Source organism: Bactrocera latifrons, unplaced genomic scaffold, assembly GCF_001853355.1.
Source record: "Bactrocera latifrons isolate USDA-ARS-PBARC rearing strain unplaced genomic scaffold, ASM185335v1 scaffold_28, whole genome shotgun sequence".
In the NCBI taxonomy this organism is placed as follows: domain Eukaryota; kingdom Metazoa; phylum Arthropoda; class Insecta; order Diptera; family Tephritidae; genus Bactrocera; species Bactrocera latifrons.
In genome coordinates, this window is record NW_017536407.1 from 680,479 (window position 1) to 699,019 (window position 18,541).

An 18,541-nucleotide genomic window follows, 5' to 3' on the forward strand; every position below is an offset into this window, starting at 1 on the left:
GCTGTTGTCGGTTGCTCGTCGCTGTCAACTGTCAACTGTCAGCTCATCAATAATTTCTAGGCGTCAAGTCAGCAATGCAATTCATACAGATCGACACAAATGTTGGGTCACTAATATAACGGCGGCCGTGTGTATGTATGCGCGCGGACTGTGTCGGTGTACTTTTGCCATCAGCGCACCGTTTGACGCCTCTTCAAGGCTTTTTCTGAGCCACTTCGTCGTCCTTTGAAATTTTTCATCTACAATTGCATTTATGCTCGTGTGTGTGTGTATGGAATGACGTTAGCTACAGACACCCTGTCGGCGCTAAGCCCACGCACACATGCCCACTTGTGTCTGCTGCCATCCCGCCCCTCTAACCCCACACACATGTGTGGCGGCGACTTAATACATTTAATGTGCGCCAAAGTGTGCCGATATGCAAATATGTGTTGGTGTTTTTGCGGTAACTTGGTCACAGTTTTGCATTAATTTACTTTCCATCATAAATCAAACATTTGCATTTTAAAACTGACGTCGCCATTGACAGTCGTTGTATACGGTTAACGCGGGCTTTTGGACGATTTCGTTGAATAATTATAAAAGTTATTTGATATGGCCGAATTGTATTAAAAATATATAAATAAAAAAGAAAAATTAAAAACATAATATCAATAAAAACCAAAAACAAAAACAAAAAAAATATAATAGATTTATATGAAAATACAAAAACTAACAGCAAAAAAAAAGAAAAAAAAATTGTTTTGTGAAATAAATAAAAACTTTGTGACAAGTGAAAATAATTTGTTGGTGTATTGTGCAAAAAAAAAAAAATCTAAACATAATACCACGTGAATAAAAATTAAGAGCATGAACTACTGTTAACAGTATCTACACATTTTTGGAGAACTTTTGGATCAAGCACAACCGACTTGCAGCCATCACTAGCAGTCTAGGATAATAACTTCCCTATAATCAGGTATGTAATTTTGAATATAAATATTTTTATTTAATTTTAAAAATCTTTAATCAATAATATTGCAAATTTTATGTGAGATACGGTGGAGTAAATATAGTTATATTTAGATTAATTGAAATACTTAATACTCGAACAATCTAAAGGTTGAAAAAAATTCTTAAAAGTGCCAATTTGAGAAACTGTTTTTCTAAATATCATTTAAAATTTTCAAAAAACGTGGATTTTTGCATTTCTCAGCTAGAACCGAAACTTGTATAAACTCAATAAACCAATAAAATCTGAAATAAAAAACCCTTTCTAAGCCAGACAAAAAACTATATGAAACTGATGGGCTGAAAAGGGTAACATAGGCTAACATAGAAAATATTGTTTTGATACAATTTGATTTTATTATTAATTATATGTAGTTATGTTCGAGAATATAGACAACAATTATAGCGGCAAATAATTTAAAAAAATTTTTAAATTTGCCTTAAGCCTCAAAATAAGCCTCAGTTCCTGCAATCTTCTCTGCTCTTCTCTTCCTCTGCTGCTGCTGTATAAAATAATAAATGAATTTCCAGCGAACTTTCTCTTGAGGTCTTAATAAGGAAATAGTCGCTGTGGGCCAGATCTGGAGAGTACGTTGGATGCGGAAGCACTTAAAAGCCCAATTCATATACGTTTTCTCAGATTTGTGACACGGTGAAGTGATGAAACATCCCTTTTCTATTCTTCGAACGGTTCAATAATGCAATGTAATTGTCGTTGTCCATCGGCCTTTACTTCTTCAAGATAGTCTATAAACATAATCCTAAGCGTATCATAAAAAACAGACGACATAGCCTTGCCACTGACTCTTGTCTCTTTCCACGCTTTGAGATCAGTTAATTAAGTGGACTGCACACTCGGCCGACTATCGACTGGACTCCACTTTGCACAGAATTTTTGCACACTCAAATATTCAATCACAATAAATATATCCAATAAATTCCTTTAATATCTTTAGAGTGTCAGTTCTATCAAAGAATCTTTTGCGACTTGCATCCGAAATTATGTTGGGCAGTTTTTTGATGTTTTCGTCGGTAACAACCTTTTTAGGGTGTCTACTGCCTGCATCGTCCTTTGTGCTCATTTTGCCTCGTTCAAACTTAGCAAACCACTTTTCAACGGTTGATTTTCTTGATCGCACAATTTGTGCAAACTTTTATTTTGATAACTTTATTGATGTTGGATTTGTCTACTGTCAAAGAATCAGAAGGAATATAAAAGTTATATGGGAAGTAGGCGTTGTCGTCAACCGATTTCACCTATTTTCCCATACCAAATTTGGTCTGTATACGCCAAGCAGTTCTTGGCAGTTCATTGTATACTTTGAACCACTGTGTTAAATTAGAGTTTCCTTTCTTAATTTAGTGCTTGGTTTTGATACTTTATAGGTTTTCATTCAATGGTGTTTTGTGGGTGTGAAAGTGGTCTTAATCCTAATGGGTGCCAAGGAACACATATAGCAAGTTTCATCAAGGCATCTCAATTGTAGCTCAAGTTCTCCCTTGCATGGACAGACGGATTAACAGGCAGTCACATGTACTCGTCCCGAAATACTTGTCATAAGCATTTTTCGGGATGACCTTTTTTGTTTTATCTCTTCGATCGACTGGGTTCCACGGAGCGGCATTTTTGGGGAACAAAAAATAAATACCACGGAGCCAAATCTGGTGAATACGATGGTTGATCGATGGCAGTCTCGTTGCGCGAAGCGGGGGAAGAATTATCATCGTGTAAAATCCATGAATTGTTCATCCACAATTCCGTCCGTTTTCGACGGATATGGTCAAATAGAACTCCTTACTGACCGTCTGTCCCTCCGAAATAAATTCATGATGTACCAAACCCCGAATACCGAAAAAACAACGATCATCACTTTGAGCGGCTTTTGCGTGGTTTTTTGGTTTCGGCTCGTTTATTTTCTTGCTCCATTCCGATGATTGCTGATTTGTTGCATGTCAAACTCATAAACCCATGTCTCATCGCAGTTATAATGCTCTTCGTGAATGTGGATTCGGAATTCGCATGAAGCATGTCCAAGGCGACCAATTTACGGTTAATTTTATCGGGACGAGTCGAGCATTAACTTTTTTCAAACTCAAAATCTCCATTAAAATTATTCGAACGGACTCGCGAGAGTTGCCTTGATCTCGTGCCATCTCTCTAACACTTTCCTAACGATTTTCAAGCACCACATCCTTCTCTTTTTAAAATTTTCATAAGTTAAAGGTCGTTCAGAACTAGGTATGTCATCGACGATCCCTCAACCATCTTTCAAAGCTTTGTACCACTCGTAGGCTTGTGTTTTTGAATTACTGAAAGCATTTTCCAACATTCGCATTGATTCCGCACTCGAAATTAAACTCTCGACTGTCTTTAAAGGCTTTGTACTACTCGTAGTGTTTTTGACAAAACTGTATCAGCGTAACCAATTAGCAGAACAACCTTGATTCTTTTAGGATTTTCGAATGTGGTGGTGAAACATAGGCTTTTCAGTACAGCAGAGAGACCGCACTATACAGTTTTGAAACGAGTTATGGTTCTGATTAAAATTCTGAGCTCAGAAATAAACCCATGACCAACAATTCTATTGATGCCTTGTTTTAATTCCATATACTCGTACATATGTACTCTTACATATTATTTTTGCCAAAAGCTAATAATATTGAACTAAATAAACATGATTTCTCGAGTTTCTCGAGTGCAATGAACGCACTGTGACATCAAATATGAAAATATCAAGCTCGAAAGGGATTTTTTAAAACATACAGTGACTCGATGAAGGACAGATGAGGAAATTCTGCTTGTCACAAATTTAAAAAAAATTCAAAAGTGGCAAATAAACAATTTTTTTTGAAACTCTTTGCGTTCGATCTTACTGCTTAGCGCTTGTTGAACTTTCAGCGGTCCTTTATGCCGTAAACACCCGCTCTACGCTCATTGCCAACATAAAAGCAAGGATTTTCAAGTGTTTTCCTATACATACACGAATTTGTCTGAAAATGCAAATAAATCACCAAGCGTGTTTACTACCTTTTCGAACATTATTGCCTCCACTAGCAAGTGACATTTGAGTTTGCTAGTTTTGCTAGTTAGTTTGGCAGTCGGTTGTGTTCGGTCGCGTCTTGCTTGGCGGCTTGTGCGCCCACCCACCGCTTGACAAGCTGTCAAAGTTCAGTAGTCGTTCGATGAAAAGCGCACAGACAGCACGGGATTCTAAGAGCAAATAGCATCAGCTGGTTGCAGTTGCGCGACACTTGTGTACATGTCAATGTAGATAGGTATTTGTGTGCGTGCAGTTTTGTATGACAATGGCATTGTGTTGTAAACGCTACTCCTGGCAGCTTACACATGTCCTTACACAGTGGGTCGCTCGAACTCGCCGTGAGCGAATGCAGTTTTTTCATCCTTTACATCTTCTATTTGCACAGCTTTAAGTGCGCACAAATACATACACAGACACATATACATACAGCTAGTATTTGCCAATGCTCGTTCGCGGGCATTGTTGCTTTCGATTTCGGTTGAATTTTTAATTGGGAACTGCTGCTACGTCAATTCCCTTTGAGTTGTGATCCGCGCAGTTTTATTTGCACACCGTCGGCTGTTGGCTACGTTGCTGCTGCTGCTGGTGCTGTTGGTGATGATGATGACGTTGATGGCTGTTGGCAGCCGCAATTCCCCAGCGGCCAAAAACTGTCTCGCATTTTACACTCGCTTTTTATTTTTGTGCGTTTAGTTTACTCTTTTTGTATTTTGGCATTTTGTCAGCGTTTTACAGCGTGTTGTTGGCGTTGTTGGTTTGGTTTCACGCTGTAATGCGCTTTTGTGTTCTGTCTGCCGGCTCCTGGCTCCTGGGCGCTTTCGTGTGATCCATTTTGGGCTGTCGATTTTTATCGCAGTTTTCAATGCTGACACGGGTTCACACACACTCTGGCACACATACACATGCTGTATTAAGTTTATTTACATATGTGTGTATGTGTGCGGCGATATTTTAGCATTCCTCTGTGCTCATTCACCTCCTATAGCCTTCAGCATAATATGCATGCAAGTGTATGTGTGTGAGAGTGTGCATGCTCAAATGTTGCGCCATCAAAGCGACGCTGCAATTCGGTGTGACATTTTAATTGTTTATTTACTTAGATTTACCACTATTTGTTGTTGTTTGTTGACAGAGCGCAGCTTCATCTACAGCATTTTTATTTGTTCACGCAAGTGATTTTGCTTGTCTTTTGTTTACATTTATTTCAAATCATTTTATTTGCTTGCGGGGGATTCAAATTTAAATATGTTTATATGCTCGTTAGTGTGTCGGTGTGTATTGCCGTTATTTAACCTTAATTTGTGGTAGAATTAAAGTATACTCACGTTCCTTTAAAGCTTTAAAATTGACATTTTTATGGAAATTGCAGAAGCTTTTAAATTTTATTTGACAAAATATCAACTATCGACTTGGCTCCTACGTGCCGCTTAGTTTGTGGAATATGTTTTACAACAGCGACAAATATATTCACAGAAGATTGTGGAAAAGATTTATGCCCTTTATGTTCCTTTCCTTGGAAAGTTGAAAAGTGACAAGGTGGACAGCGATTTTAGGATAAGCCATAATACGGATGGATCTAAACTAGATAACTCAGTGGAAGGTTGTGTCTTTTTAGCTAAATTAAATACCAAAATTACATTCCGCCTACCCGATCACTGCAGTGTCTTCCAAGTAGAGATCACATCAATAAAAAAATGTCTTCTTATTCTGATAAGGAACTTGCTCACAACAAGTAATATGTTTATATATATACACTGAAATCACTAAACTCTTCTAGGGTTTCGCCAAAGAAAGTGAAGGAGTCTCTAGCAATAAAGCTGCATAGGACATAGTTATATTCTTGGCAATTATGAAGCCATGGATGAACCAGCCACCATACAATTAGATTCTGGAAAAGAGGGAATTTATAGGCCTTTTGCTACTTGCAGATATTTAGCACATAAACATGTTATAAATTTAGCTGAATTTCGGTTAAGTTAATCCCTGACTTGCTCAATAAGCAGACAAACCTGAGTTGACGACGTTTCAGAGGTTGTATAGGTTTTTGTACTGATGAACTTCATCAGAATTACGGAGTGGTTTAGAGGGTAGACGATAGAGTGAGAGGGGCGATATTAGTCCCGGTGATTTCACAATGAACCTTCTAAAGGCCTAGGTGGGTCGTTCGACAGACCATCTAATTATCTACTTGCAAGCACATGCCATCTAAATGGATAACGGCGTTGAGACTATTTAAATTCGTATCAAATCGTAAAAATCCGATTTTATTTAAATATTTTGTTTTTAATTAATAGTAATCTTTCGAAACTATAACCTTAGACCTTATAATTCGATAACATTCAACTTGTAGGTCCTTTTGGATAAACTCAAGATTCACACGACTATGATGGATGTACTATTATGACCAAAAAATAGTAAGACTTTGTTCATAATCTTTTAACTTTGAACTTATTCTTCAAAATCTATGTATATCGTCCTCTAAGTAGTCCCTCTTGGCCACAAAACACTTATGCTGACGTTTTTTCAAATGCTCGAAACAGTTTGTTAAAGTCAATTTCCGCAATAACATTCAATGTACGTTTAATGTCTTCATGTCAGATGAAAATTTGGCGAAAAACTCACGAATAAGCAAAGCAGTATGCGACGGTGCATTGTCGTTGTGCAAAAACCAATAGTTATTGGCTCATAGTTTCGGCTTCGTTTTACGAATAGCTTCGCACAAATGACGCATTTACACTCAACTAATTTGCCTTGATTAGGAGTGCACCACACCTCAAAGATGGAAGAAAAGTACAACTTAACATTGCTTTTTGGCCTGCTTTCATGTGTTTTTTTGGCTTCGGCTCACCTTTGCCACGATATTTGGCCTATTGATCGTTGATTTCCTGGTCGTAAGCATAGATCCAAGATTCGTCACCAGTAATAATACGTTTCATGACATCCTGGTAGCCGAAAAGCATTGTTTTATAAATGTTAACTGTTTCTGATGTTTTTCGAAAAAATGTATTATTTAATTTCATAAAAAGCCATTTTTACATAGCGGGAGTTGATATTGAACTCTCATGTATATTTTTTCCTCCACCGTGCATCTCTTAGAAGCTTAAAGTATACAAAGATACAATTTCAGTTCTTATGTATGCATACATATACATTTATGAGAGTATACATATGTACTTATGAACATAATAGTGCACGCCCATTAAAAGTTCATTTATTCATAACTTAACTGGCATCAGCGTCAATTGCCTTGCCGGTCCATCAAAGCATTCAAAAGCAACAATTCCGTCATTTATGCTAATCAAAGTGAGACTGTAGTCTTTTGCCGCCTTTTTATGTGACTAATGGTGAATAAAAAACGTTGCGTGCTGCAACAAAAATAACACCAACACCCCTTGTACGATAAGCATCAGAGGCGTTAGTTTCACAAGTTGAACGTGAACTTTATTGAAGACAAATTGTTGCAAAAAAAAAAAAAAACAACAACTTTTTAATCTTCATTTCGCTTCGACGTAATGCACTGACTGAGTATCGATGTAATAGTAACGGTATTGACTTAAGCTTAGCGCTAACTGCGTTGTGCATATTACGGGCGAATGCTGCAGGGATGCGCAGATGCAGTTTGCACTCTGCAGGCAGACAAAGAGGGAGACTGATAAAAGCCTAAAGCAGCCTGCTGAACGGCGACCATTTTGCCAGTCACTTATGCACTTACAATGCGTCTAAGCATTTTATACAATCTCAATATCGATTGACCCTCGAGTCCCCTTACAGGCTACATACAGCTGACGTTGTCATGGCAGTCGCAGCCGCTAACAGTTGGGTGTCTCATTGGTGCGGCAGAGACAAGGAAAGGGGTTGTTACATTTGCACCAACACCCCAGTGTTATATGCCCGCATCAGGGCGGACCCCTGGACGGAGTTGTTACTGTTGCAGGATCAACGGAATAGGGTGCTTGCATGCGAGTAGCATATACTATATGTGTTTGTATATGTGTGTGTGTCAAATTTTTCTCCCAACACTCATATACATACTACCCATTGTAAAGTCAGCAGAAAATGTGTTTTTGATAAAATATATAATTATTATTTTTTCATTTGATATTCCGAGTGCACACTTTGTTGAATATTATAGTTGTTGCTGTTGTTATAGCGCCGATTATGCCTTATTTGCTGCGCGTTTATTTTTCAAGTGCGCAGCAAAGCCGAGTGCCTGCCGCGTAGAAGCGCACAAACAGCAATGAAAAAACGCACAATAACTAATTACATGCGTGTATTATGCGATAGCAATGGCTGACAGTTCGAGCCTGAAACGTTTTCAAACACAGTGAGGCATCGATATAAGGGGTTACATGGGCTTCCTCGGGTAAAAAACAGTCTGTTTCAAAAACTTTTCTAATATAAAAAATGATATATTATATTAGAATTTTTTACTGTAACTGTCCTGTAAACATACACTATTAAGAAAGAAATTGTGAAATTTTTGGAAAAAATGTTTTAAACTCGGCCCTTGCGACGCTATTGCCGGTAATCCCTCGGAAAAAAGCTGCGCTCGCGTTGGCAGGATAACTCCCGACAGGATCATCCAAAGTGAAAAAATGCGTGTTTTAGTTCAAACCTAACTTAGAACTTGGAAAAAACCTGAAAATTGAATTTTTGGCAGACATTTTTACAAAAATATGAAAATTTCGCGATATTTTATGCTTTTCAAATAGTTGTAAACGAAAAAAAATCCTTCGTCCAAGTCTTTTAGAATTGTATTTCAAAGACGTGTTTAAAATTTCATGAAGATGGGTAGAGCAGTTTTCGAGAAATCTTGCTCAAAAACACAGTTTCGAAAAAACGCGTTTAAAGATTTGAGTGTCAATGAAAGCTAGCCTCGAGCATATAAGGCTATATCTCCGAAACTATTACGGGAACCAACTTAAAAATTTTGGACAAAATATAGATATTGTGGAATTTAATAACACAATAAAAAAATAGATTTTTTTTAAACCGTAACCGTAAAGTGAATGAAAGACGGTAAGAATTTGTTTATGCCCAGAGAAGGATGTATTAAGATTGCACAAAGTGTGTAAGCATAACAAGCTGAGTCGATTTATGTATTGGGTCTACCTACAGCAGCATTTCGTCCGAAATTTCTGCAATAGTGCGCTAAATGTTGTCTTTGAGCTCTGTGAGCGTTGCTGGTTGATTGACGTAAACCTTAAATTAAACATATCCGCAGAGAAAATAATCTAAAGGCGTTAATTCGCATGATCTCCGCGGCCATTTGACTGGACAATTTTTCTAAATTAATGAGTCGCCAAACTTTGCAGGGAACGTGTCCATTTTTATACTTGAAACATGAGGCGGCACACCATGTCGTTAGAAATAGAGATCGTTCGCGTCGATTTCATAAAATTCCGGAGTCGGTAAACATTGTGCCAATTTCTTGCCTCATTTCGAAAGAGAGTCTTACTGCAATACCCACCATCAGTTTTTCAGGATTTTTCGGAGACCGTGTCGCTTGTGTAATAACCTTAGCATAATCTTAACTTCAATAAGCATACTGACAAAATTTAACAAAAATCCTTATCCATGTTTAATGGCCGCCACGAGCTTTCAAAATCACTTCATCTAGTCTATCAGTTTAGAGATGTCAATTTGAAAGTTTCCTTTTCTCCACAAGGAATTGCTTATTTTTCGATGGTATGATGAGTCCCAACGCTTGCCTATAGTAGGCCTGCTATTATACAAGGTCACAAAAGCTTTCTTAATGTTCAATTTTAGAAGTTTGGTTTAAGACGAGACCCAATAGAGTGTACTTCATTTAGAGGTCATAAGTCATCATTGGAAAAGTAAATTAATATTTGATAACTGTATCTTCTCCGGAATACATACGGGTATGACATAGTCCAAAAGGTACCCGGCTTGAACATTTACAACAACAATCCATATAATGATAAAGTGAGTCTCGCTAACAACCCGGTTTCCAGCACCTTTCTGGCTTCAGCACTCTTTATATTAACTGACCGGTTTCAATCAACAATTTCTTACATTTGCCTCGTAATACTTGCTGAATATCATAGGCACTCGACAGACTCTTGTTTATGTTTCGAATATCCTTGGGATGATTATTCGGCACATAAGACTTTGGTTTGGTTTCGTTTCCGATTAAGGATTACTGTGTAATACATTTTCTAACCTTTAAATTGACGGTACAAAGTTAGGCAAAAGTTAGAAACACTTTTGTGTTTCATTCTCCGAAACAGAAACCAACTATAGTGAAAATATAGAAAAGTGTTTTTTGAGAACGGAAGTCCCTCTTCCTCCTCGCTATTTTTTGCCGATTGGAGATTCCAAATGTAGCCAGGTCCTTCTCCACCTGGTCTTTTCAACGCAGTAAAGGTCTTCCTCTTCCTCTGCTTCCCCCAGCGGATACTGCGTCGAATACTCTCAGAGCGGTAGTGTTTTCATCCATTTGCACGACGTGATCTAGCTAGCGTAGCCGGTGTCTCCTAATCTTATGTCAATGTTGTCGTATATCTGGTATAGCTCATCGTTCCGTCGATTGCGATATTCGCCATTTCCAATGCGCAAAAGACCATAAATCTTTTGCAGAACCTTTTTCTTGAAGACACGTACCGCCGATCATCAGATGTTGCTATCCTCCATGCCTCTACACATTATAGTAAAACGGGGATGACGAGTGACTTGTAGAGTTTGGTTTTTGTTTGTCGAAAGAAGACTTTACTACTCAACTGCCTGCTTAGTCCGAAGTAGGACCTTTTGCCAAGAGTTATTCTGCGTTGCATTTCGAGACTAACGCCGTTGTTGTTGGTGTTAACTCTGGTTCTAAGATAGACGAAATTGTTTACGACTTCGAGGTTATGACCGCTAACAGTGACGTGGGAGTCAAGTCGCCTGTGCTACGATTGTTTGGTTGAAGACAGGCGATATTTCGTCTTGCCCTCGTTCATTACCAGACCCATTTGCTTCGCTTCCTTATCCAGTCTGGAGTAAGCAGAACTGAACATTGCATTCTATATTTGTTTCACAGATGTAAAATCCCAAATGAGCACTCAAATTCCAACTATTTGCGCAGTTGACGGGCTTTGTATATTTACTTGCCTTTTAAATTATATAGTTGCCAGCGCAACTCAAATGTAAACCCACAATTAAGTTGCCGCCGCATGTGCTCTTTTTAACAACAACACTAACAACATTAACAACAATAGAGAATATCGCAAAATAACTTGCATTAGAAGGGGTGTAAGAGGCCAGTCAACGCCAGCGAGCTGTTCGGCTTCAATGATTTCAAAAAATTTACAGTTTTCAGCGTGCTAACAGTTTATAATTATATGTGTGTACATATGTATGCACATAACTTTTGTTGATTGCTGGTAATTGCAGTTGCACAGTTTGCTTGCTCCTTTTTTTTACTTCGCACTGCTTTCTTCGCCTTCTGTAAGCGTATGTGTGCGAGTACCTCGCGTTATTCCGCTTACAAAGCACAGTTGTTGCTATCCTGTCGCGATAAACGCCGTTTATTGGAGTGGGTATTGCAGCTGCCATTTTTGCGGGTCAACAGCATGCCTCGGTCGACATTTGCTGCGCGCTCGCTCTCCAAAACAAACGAAATCTTGAAAATTTTTCAACATCCACCGACTTGCGCTCAAAATTCACACCGCAGCAGTTCACATCCTTGCAACCGAATCCAAGTATACTTACCAGAACATATATGTATGTAGTTGTTCAAATATATCAACAGCTAAGCGGGCAATTGTGCCAATAAAATGGTATGAAATCAAAAATAGTCGAGACTGCTGCCTTCAGTCAGACGAATTCACAAAGCGTCCACCGCGGGCAGGGCTCATAATTCTCATACTAATATTTATATACTTTCAATTGTGAGCATATGCACATACAAATGTAAGTATGCATATGTGTGTGGATTTTTTGCTTTCATCATTGCTATTCTTTTTACATCCATCAAGTGTTTGCTTTGTGTTATTTGTTTTCGAATAAAAAATCGATTTGTGTAAATATTTGGGTACGACGTGAAAATGCCAGTTTTTTATCGCTAACAAAAGGCTATTTTTTTGTAAGCAGTCAAGTATAGAAATGCAAGTATTTCTTATTAATTATGAAACATCGAAGAGAACATACATTTCTACATATGTAGAATAATAATGTAGTTTTTAAGAACAGTGGCATTACCTGATCTTCTGTAGAGTTTACCCTTTGAAGGGTGCTGGATTTGAAATCGTGATAGGTAGTTGAGATGGCCGATACCTTTTCGATTTTCAAAACCATAATTTGGAACTGATCAAACGCATTATCAGCGCCATGAGATATAAATCAGATTTGTAGACTAATGGACTTAAAAGCAGCTTACGATTTCCGGTGAAATCAGGTGTTCTCCGGATAGCCAAAAAAACATCCGGTTGAAGGCCAGCTAAATTGAGAAGGCGAAATATCGTTGGTCAGGGTTGTTCGCTGGGTTTGGAACTCGACACGTAAAAAAACACACCCAATGAAAACAAAACTATAGACTACAGAACCGCTTAAGCGATGTCTACGCCAATAAAGAAGAAAAAGACTCATAGACTAGTGGTTATATATACATATTACGCCTCTACACTATCCTTCTTGGAATACGAGTATCCCTCATCAGACCTTGGTAATTCTGCGAAGGTGTTTCTTGTTGGAAAATCTTATTTACTTCGATATTATGAGCTTCAAAAACTGGGTAAATACCGGGATTTGCGACTAGACATACGACAATAATTTTCTATCTTGACAACGCTCGACCTAACGTTGCTACATGACAATGATGACGGCTGAGTAATCACCGGTTCTTCACCTTTCTTTTACTAAACTGGTCTTAAGACCAGTATGTCCTAACTGAACCACACCACTGCTGGGCATTTGAAGGGATCAGAATAAGGAAACGTCGAAATTCTCTCCTCCTTTAACTGAACTTTTGAAAACTTAGTTCACTGCATCGCAGTGAAGCCCCTTTCAGGGACGTATTCAATCCGACAACAGAGCTACAATACTAGCGCTGATCTCACAAAACGAGTGCTCAACGCTAGTCAAGAAGTGTCTACTAGAAATAGCAGCAAACTACTACAGCATCGGACTCGGGTGCCTGGTCACAGTGGAATTGATGGCAACTGCAAAGTCGATGAGCAAGCTAAAGGGGTCATCCATTGGTCGATGAACAGATCCTGTGCAACTGTGAAATCCTTATGGCCGAGAATAGAACGCAATTCTTCCTCCACTGTACAGCCCAGAAGACATAACCGAAACTGAAATTAAACGTCTCAATAAATTTGTCGATCTATAAGTGTCTTACGATCAGTTTTTTAGGAGTTCGTAAGTACTAAAACAGACTGACGTTCCAATTTGTTCAAGTGAGATCCCTCTTATGATCGACATCCTAACCTAACCTAACTGTGTACATGACTCGAGAGGAGAGTGTCAAGCGAAAGAGGGCAAAATATCTGAAGTTGAAAGCGAATGATACGATAATTGCCCATTATTAACTCCATTGTTGGTTTAAGAATACATCTTGTACGAGATGTAACAACGGATTTCTGAGAGAGTCTGTCTTTTTCATCTATATAGTCGTTTTTTACGTTTTTGTGATACTATACCAATACGAGTAAAGTGCTTTTATATGTTCGGATGCTACTGCGGTTTGCTCTTCTCAACTTGATCTTTTAAAATTTCTTTCCTGTCGATGGTTTCTAAGTTCTCAGAGATAATTAAAGATTGTCCATATATACTGCTAAGATATTTTTGATCCAATTTCGTAAAGTAAGTCAGCCTATGCTAAACCTAACCCAACTAACGGTCTATAGAAAACCATTTCTATCATTTATTTCAATTTTACAGTCGATTAACTTCGTAAATACAAACTCAAATACACACAAACATGTATACACGCATACATAATTGCTTAATGCTCTACTTCCCCTAATAAAATGCAAATATGCACAAATTAATTTATGTTCGCATATACATATATATGTATGCATATATTTAATAATTTCAAAATTCCATTTCGAAATGCTGCCGAACACAAAATGATTTTGCTAAACAAAGCAATGTTTCCGCAAGCAATTTATGCAATCCACACATATGGACCAAAACAACCAACGAATGTAGTGCTCAGCAATAACATGATTATGTATGTGTGTGTGTGTGAAAGCATTTGCAACAATTGTTGCAAGTCTATTTGTCTCAAGTAAATAAGCAAATTATCTACCAAGGAATCATACATATACTATATATCTCATACTACCCTCCCAATGAATGTGCATATACATACCTACATAAATGCATACATGCAACCAAATATATGTATATATTTTCATAGCGACGAATTATTTTCATTTCGAAAATCATCCGAAGTCCATCAAGCGCTCACAGCTCAGCTATGAAGCCATTTAGGGCGAAAAAAGTGGGTGAATCTCCGGCAAGCAAAGCACAAATACAAATAAATCCATTATACCTAATAGACAAATACAAGAGATAGATTAGATGCACGTAAGTGTAAGCGAGTGTGCGGCATAAGTTCGCATCAATGGCCTGCATGAGTTGGGGGAAGCCCGTGTGTGGAGTGCCAGAGATCGCAGCAGCTGCCAAGTGTGGTTTCGGAAATGCATTCAGGCATTATTATGATTATTTGTATGGGTATATTTGTTGTTGTTTATTAAAACGTTTACACATTGGTAAATAATCGTTTCGGCTAATATTGTTTAGGCCTGTTGACTGAGCAGAGATGATAAGACTGGCATTGTGCATATCAAATCTTGATTGCTTTATTGGTTGTCTGTAAGAGGTAATGACACACGCGCTGAAAGATCCATGAGTTTGAAAGTAGAAATCAAAGCTAAATTATCTATTTGCTGTTTGATTTTTAATGAGAATTTAAAAATTTAAAAATTTTGTGCCGAATTCAGATCTGACCGCCATTTCTATTTCGAAAACTTTTTTTGACAATATTCAGGGAGAGGACGCTAAAAGAGAGCTTATGTTTTTCATTGGGTTCTTCTTAACAGAGCATACGCTCACGTAACTACATTTGCTGATGATCGCGAATACAAACAATAGTAGGTTTTATAATAGCCTGAAACCGCTTCTTGCTTGCAGGCTTCAGTTCTGGTGTACTCGCTACACAAATAACTTATTAGGCCTGCGGCATATCTTTAATAGATTCCAAGTATCGAAGACTTGTAAAGCTGACCTCGGCTGTACCAACGTAGATATAGAGTGTGTTTTTTGAAATCTAGAGGAGATGTCAAACTTTATCAAAATAATCTTAATTCTCAATACCGTCACATTCTACTAGGAATTTTGCTTTTTAATATCCATATAGGAAGTTTTTGTTAAAGAATATCCAATATAACCGACGCATTCGTATTTGATACTAAATTCACAGGAAAAAGTCTAACGGTGTAATATCACAATATCACGGCCAATCAACCGGCTCAAAACCGTTATTTTTTCCTGGATGAAAATTCAACTCTTGAATCTCTTCAGGTTGCTCTTCGTCCCAATTGCGGTAATTTTGTTTGTTTACATACACATTGAGCCAGAAATGGGTCTCATCGCTGAACAAAATTTGGCTCGAAAATGTCGGATCTTCTTTGAACTTTTCAAGAGCCAATAGATCGTAGAGATGTCACTTAAGATGGTCGAACGGCTTCAGCTCTTGCACAAGCTGTATTTTGTACGCTTTCAATTGCAGGTCTCGACGGAAAATGCGTCAAGTCGTTCCATACGTCAGTTCGAGTGGCTGTGAACGACGCCGAGTCGAGTCTCCACGGCCTTTGTGTACACACTCTAAAACGGCTACTATATTTTTTTCACTGTGTCCAATAATGAATTTGTGCTTTTAAAATTTTCATCATCAATTTCAGTTTCAGTACTATTAAATTTTAATCGATTTACAATATTATTGTAATATAAATGTAAACCCCCTTCTGTAATAAAAATCGTTAAAAAATAACTGAAACTGCTTACCTACTTGCAATCCAACGTCGCACAACACCCCTGACTACCAAAGGCCGACGCGATTTCAGCTTATCTCCCTCCAAAATCAAAAGCACGCGAAGAGCTTGGTAACTGGTACAACGAAACACCGTACCGGTAGGGGGTGTTGGACGTGTCGCAAAGCGCCGCTAGACGGTGCGATTAGTAGTCGCACGTATGTATATAACTTATATATAAATACATATGTAGTATATCAATATATAGTGTATGTAAATGTAAATAAAAACATTACAACATATAAACAACAACAATGTCAGTAATAATTTGCACTGTCTGCCGAGTGCCGAGTGCCGAGTGCTGAGTGCCCGAGTATAATGCAATTTGTCAAGTGTTCAATTCGCTGCTGATTTCCATTTATACTCAGCCGAAATTATCGCCTTCAACGATCGCTACATGCGCTTTTGAGGAAATCCAAAAGCGCTGCAAGCATTTATTTCAACAGTCTGACGCCTTTTTCTTCTTCTTATTTAGGGGGTTGCTAGCCACTTAACATTTAACGAACCAACACAAACCAACAACAACACAACGAACGTTGCATGGAAATTCAGTGAATTTTAAATTTATTTATACACAACTCTGGCCGGCCCTCCCTAAGTGAAGTGGTGAATTTTGTATACGAATACGAAGTTACGTGACTCGCTGCAATTGTGCACCATTTATTTGGATTTGTTAGCTCCTTCGAGTGTCGCCGCATTGTCCTTTCGCTTGTTGTTGTGCTTCTGTGTTGCTTTCGTTTGGCGTGTGAATTAATCAAATTGTTTGGCAACAATGAAAACAGCAACAGCAACAGCGCTTCAGGGCACAAACGCTCACACATTTGCATTTTAAATCCATTTAATGTCTCAATTTGTTCAACTGACCGCGTTGCACGCGTTCACCTGTCACTTGAAATTTCGTAGGCGTTTTCTCACCTTTGAATCGTCGATTGACTTGGTGATTTATTCAGAAAGAAAATTTACGCGCTTTCCATTACTTATGAAGGTAAGGTTTACAGAAAACGGGTTACAAATGAGCCGAAATTGGGGTCAGGGGTGATCAATATATGGTTTTTGGAAGAATGTTGAACATTAAAAATTTCTGTGCTTATTTTTCACCCAGTTTTCAGGAGCGACTGGTTTGTCCATATCAAGACTGTAGTAGCTCGTTTACTTTCCCTTATTTCTTTAAAGAAAGAATGAAAAAAGTTTGATAAAAGGAAACCTACGCATGGCTTCATTAAGATTGTATGATAGTCTCGCAAGTAAAGTTGATTGAAGCGATACTCATGGTCCTGTATGATTAACAGCTATCTTTCGGTTAAGTTCAGGCTAACTTAATTAAGACCCCTTGTTTCGTTAAAGAACCATGTTTTAGTTTTACCAGAACTTAAGTGACAGATGACTGCTAACCAAACATTGAAACGGCTGTAAGTCTTTGTATTGGGTCGCTTTCCATATCCTTCAAAGTCTTCACAAATTTTTAATATTTACTATGTGGAAATGGGTTGCAAGGTATTTAAAACAACAAACACTCAATCGTCTATCTAAAGACAGTACTAGGTTTTATCTCCAGCAGCTATTGAAACAGATCAGATGGATGAATCTGTGGATGTTTCCACACGTGTATGACAGAACATTGTTCTAGTCGTGAGTTGAGGAGGTAGGGAAAATGTCTAATATGTATGATAGCGGTATCAACATTTGTAAAAGTAATTTCTGGTCACTATCGTACTTTCTAATATAATATGTGCAAACCATTATCACATTAATAGTATAAAGGCTCCACTGTGAAATTAGCGCTTTAAGCGAAGTTGATGTTGCCGTATTTGTCTTAAAATCGAAGACAATTACTTATTTAACCCTGAAACGGTTATATTAAGTTTACGAAGAAATAAAAAAAAGTTCGTGAGGGCCACATCTAGGATGTTGGGCAGCTGCGGAAGCGCTGGGTAGCTGTTCACAAAGAAAGGCGGTGTGAGCCGGGGCGTTGTCGTGGTGCAATTCCAATCGGTTTTTTTTTTGGATTTGCTCATTCTTCCGGTCTTCATCAGCGAAATCTTCTAGATCCTTCAAAAAGGCCTGGTGGCAACAAAATACACCACTTCTTGCTAAAACAACATCTGGGTAAGCCTGCTTGATAATATCAAACATCTCTGTCGCAGATTTACTGAGTTTCACACAGAATTTAATCGCGTACCTCTACTCTAACGAACGCTGCATTTTCGGCTTGCATTACTCACAGAAACACGTCGCTCGAAGATGTTTGTCCTGGCTCTCCAGTTGCTCTGAGATAACTGACCAGCTGCTCGTTCGTTAGCAAGGAACGCCCTATACCGAATCCAGTTGGTACGCTCAAGCTCGGAAGTATAGTCGCGGCGGAAGAAAAACAACCCCTGTATAAGTAATTGATCAGTGTGGCGAGCTGAGTCGATTTAGCAGTAGTCTTCGTATTCCTTCTATCAGTCGATATGTAAGCGAACTAGGCCC

At 38.3% G+C, this 18,541-nt stretch overlaps 1 protein-coding gene across 1 annotated transcript in view; it reads left to right on the forward strand.

Moving 5' to 3' along the window:
- Positions 1 to 900: 900 nt before the first annotated feature.
- Positions 901 to 18,541, forward strand: part of LOC108970077 (zinc finger protein squeeze) — a 63,260-nt gene continuing 45,619 nt past the window's right edge. Inside the window, exon 1 of the mRNA XM_018935212.1 lies at positions 901 to 958. The gene's annotated coding sequence lies outside the window, so the exon portion shown is untranslated. The remainder of the gene's footprint in view (positions 959 to 18,541) is intronic.